Here is a 4629-nt window from a genome sequence, read left to right on the forward strand (position 1 = left end):
TATATTGGGTGATGGGTGACCAGAGGTCAGGAGGGGACTCTGGGTGGGGGAAACTAAATGAAAGGACAATGTTGACACAGAACAAATGATGCTAAATGGCTTGTGAAAATAGATCCATTAAGGGAATGATATTCTGCAACAGCCTGTAAATACAAATAGAGGAGACTTGGTCAGTTTGTGAAACCAATGGCTGGACCCTGTGCTGAAGGACTGTGTTTGCTGGTCATGTCCTACTCCATTTCCCTTGCAAGAGTTCCCTTCATGTCCATGAGACCAACCTGCTGTGTTTTGTCCTCCCCTGAGGAGTAGCACATGCCAAATGCTTCTTCTGGTCACCTCTGATCATAAATAGCTGAGACTGTGATGAGTGTAGCATATGGTAGAGATGGAACAAGGCTGTGCGAGCAAGGAACAGTCTGTTAAGGCAAGGAGCTGGTCCCTCTCCTCTCGAAGCCAAGGGCATGTGCATGTCCTACTGACCTGGTCACACTTGGGACATGGAGAGGTCACCTCTCAAGTCTGTTTGTAAGGAAGGTGTTTGGAGACATCATGGTGGTTGTTGCCGCTCAGGCACTGCTGCTCACACTCAGGTTACTCAGTAATTTCAACCCAGGAGTGGATGTCCCAAGGCAGAGACAGAGCAGCTCTGTTGCTTTCTCTCAGCATCATGCTGGCTTATGCAACTTTGAATGGTGTCCCTCCAGCAGCCTCTTTCTCACATTTCCATTCTTTGAAAAGAAAAGCACAGTAACAAAGTAGGACAGAGGAGCTGCAGTCTCTTTGTACAACTATGGACAAAATGGCTCAGCTGAGTTTCGGGTGTCTGAGAGGACGGCATGACATTACCTCCAACACTGTTTCATGCTTACCTTAATAGCTCTGCAGTGCACAGAGAAGTGCGATATGAAACAGATGAGAAGAACTGCAATAGCAAATAGCTTTTCTGGGAGTGGTTGCCCTGTGGAGTAATGCCAGCATTTAACTTCATACTTCACAGTCCTACTATGGAATGAAGCACATCCATTCAAACATGAGCTTTATAGACCTGCAGCACACGGGTTAAGAAACAGGCAGGCACAGGCCTGCTGACAACACCTCAACAAGGCTGAGACTGGTGTCTTCCTCTGAAGGGGTCTGCACAGGGGATATTATATTTCTGCAGCTCTTCTTGTCTCAGAAGGGTTGTGGTCCATGCACATGCACTTACTTTGTGTTTGGCTGGCACTCTCCATCCGAAGGAAGTCAGTCCCTCAGAAAGCCCCAGGTTGAAAATTGTGCCCAGAGTCACTCAGAGAGGAGATGCTGGCCAGTGGCACATTTAGTCTGGGGCTGTAATGGGAGCAAGTCTGGAAACCTCCCCCCGTCTACAGCATGGGGCCCTCAGAGCCACCCGCCGTGGTCCTCCACAGGGCGCACTCATCCTTGGTCTCTGATAGCTCAGATCTGGCTCGTTCTCACTGGCTATTGCTCGCTTCACCACAGCTCTTGCCAGCAAAGGAGCTGACCTGGGTCTCAGCCAGGTAAACTCCTAGAAGGGGGATGCACGCCAGGCCGTGGCAGTGCCAGAGGCATGAAGCACTTTCTGACATTGCCCCAGAACTACAAAATCCCCTTCTATTATTCTTGCTCGAGTGTGAAAACAGTGCATGAGACAAAGGAGAAATTATCTTCTCTGATCTTCCCTTGCCAATATCTTTCCTGTGTCTGGATCTCTGAGCTACCTTATGGAGAAAAAATGTCTGCTTTACTTCAGTAGGGCTCTGATTTTTGTCTGAAGGCACCCAACCCATCTCTCAGGCTGCAGGAGCCCTGTCTATGCTGACCCAGGTACCTTGCTATTCATGCTGGTCCCATAATCCCTGCTCTTACAGCAGCCCTACAGTTCTCCTGGTCTTGGGAGGAACGCTTAACCCACCCTGTGCCTCTCCCATACCTCACCTGGTAAGAATTTGCTAGTGAACACTACCTGAATTTCTGCTCTTGCAAATTACACTGTCGAGTAAGATTGGTCTCTTTTCTGAGAACATTTCATTGGAGATCTACACCCCATGCCAAGGTATGTCATTTCTCATGGTTAATGAGATGAAAAGCGACAATTACGTAGCATATATGCAGAATAAAACTATGTAACTTAAACAGTGACAGGTAGTATCTGTGAACATTCAAGGTTCACAAGCAGCAAATAGCCTTTTTATTAAAAAGCTTCTCTTCCTGTCATTGTCTTGATGTACTCTCAAAAGGAGTACAAGGGGAAACTGTCAGTAGCCAAAGCAGATTTTTCCTTGAAATAGCCACAACCAGCCTCAGTTGAAAACTAAGGCCTCAATTCAAGAAAATTCATCTGATCAGAACAGCTACTGCAGGGGGGAAAAAAAATGCCCTTCAGTACCTGGGACTTTCACCCGGAAGAGAAAAGCCTGACAAAAAACAAAACCAGGAAAGGAAAGCCAGACAAATTCCCATTAGAATATGGTAGATTTAGCAGGGAGAGAAACCACCATTCAAACAAACTACTGAGGGCAACAGTAGATTTTCCAGCTCCTGAGGTCTTCAAATCAAGACCAGACCCCTTCTGAAGGGTAGTTACACCACTCCTCTTAGGAGGAACTGGCTGTAGCTCCTGAAACACTAACACAGGACAGAGGGCACGACTCTTGCCTTGAGCACGTGCTGCCTTGCAGACAGAGGCGGCGGTTGCAGGGCTAGAGTGCAGCGTGCCTGGTGCGTGCGTAGGACCCCCGGCAGAGGTGAGCTGCTCAGCAGCAGGGCAGCCTTTCACACAGCCAAACCAGCCAGTGGAACAGCAGCGCTCACCGGCTCAGCATGTGAGCTTCGCCCTGCCTCCCACCACCTTTATTCCCCCCTGGCTCCAGTGAACCGCACCCGCCAGTCGAGCAAGACCAGCATTTGGCCATCAGCAACCAAAAATTTTGGAAGGAAGGGGAAAGCTCGCAGAAATCTGGGCTTGAACTGCTGCCGTCTCTCTCTCACCCATATCATCTTTTTGACTGAGGTAGGGCTGACTCACCCGCAGCACGCTCTCCGGCTGGCAAGCTCCCCGCCGTCTGCACCACAGCCAAGGAGTGAGCACACAGGTTTCCTGCCATCGCAGTGAGACGGGGCTTTCGCACTCCTGAACTGTCTGTTGTGAGCAAAAAGAAGGGGATCTTGGCAGGGGCACCAGAGCCACCTCTTTCCATCCTTGCTTCCGTGAACCTCTCCAAAGGTTTCAAGGGTGGCCTGCATTTGCTGTTCCCTCTTGGCTTTGTCACACTGCCTGCTCTCCAAGTCTCAGGCTGCCAGCATCTCTCCCCTGGATGACTTGGCTCGTGTTATTTTGTGTTAAAACTGGTATGTTTTTTTAATGGCTATAAATAAGTTAAAACCGCATCTTTAATTAATCACTGCACTTTATATTGTAAGTGGAGATTTTTTGTAATGACTCGTTCATGATTTTAAGATGCCATTTGCTCACTGTCAAATGTATCTAGCTTTTATCCCTCCATGTTTAACAGGTTCAGGATAGAAACAAAATTTCATCAATGAAGGATTCTAATCCATTTAGTCTAGAGCAAATAATTGGTTACTAAGTAAGTGGGAAGAGATTGAGCGGATACTTTTATCTAAGCAACAATGAACTTCAGGCAATAGACAGTATGTTCATAATCTTAAGAACATTTTAAACTAATCTTAAAATGTTTATTTTTCACTCACACAGGTCTGAAATTGGAAATACATATGTCTGGATGACTAAAACATGAACAACAAATAGGAGCAGCAGCATGTAAAGTATAGAGAAGTAGAAGCATTAATAGAAATATTTCTACTATAGCAGCTATTAAATGATTTTTTTTACAGTTTGGAAGAAGAACCCATATGTTTATAGGATTTTTCCCCCCAATTAAAATATGTGTGTATGTGTGAGTGTGTCTTTCTGTAAATATTATTTAGACACACACACACGGAGTGCATGTATAAAATTGTCTATTATCAGTGAAGTGAGAGCTGCCTCTCCTTTTGTTTCTTGTCCCACTGGCAGGCAGAAAAGGACACGCAATCCAACACCATCAGCATCTTCACAGCATCTGCCCGGGGCGCGGGCGCAGTTTCGAAGGCCAGTTCATGCCCTCTGTCACCTCCCACGCCCACGAAGACCAGCGGAACCCCAGCCTGGCCTGCCTGCTCTGTGCAGCGGGACTGTGCCCGCAGTTCAGAGCAGAAGTAGCTGGCCAGCGCCAGGCTCCAGGTGCTCCGAGTTACAGCCCTTTCCTGATACAAACAGGAAACTCAAGTGACAAGCAGGTGGCTGGATATCCAAAAATACAGTTATTTCCCACCCCCTTATTTTTGTTCACAAGGGAGCACACAGATATTTGTGGATGTAAATAAGCCATGAAAAGAACTGTTGCATTGGAACTACCCAAAAAAAGAAAAAGCTTTTAAAAATTGCTCTACCTCAATTCCTAGACAACTCAAGTCTGACGTGCAGCGTGTGATCTGTCTGCTAGGATTGAATCCAGGCACTCACCGCTTTGTTAGCTTAAGAATTTTGAGCAATTTTTTCCATTTATCTGTATTCTTCCCAAAATCATTTCACACATTTCTCAGATACATCAATCCTTCCGGCAT

Source organism: Pygoscelis adeliae, unplaced genomic scaffold, assembly GCF_000699105.1.
Source record: "Pygoscelis adeliae isolate BGI_AS28 unplaced genomic scaffold, ASM69910v1 Scaffold160, whole genome shotgun sequence".
In the NCBI taxonomy this organism is placed as follows: Eukaryota; Metazoa; Chordata; class Aves; order Sphenisciformes; family Spheniscidae; genus Pygoscelis; species Pygoscelis adeliae.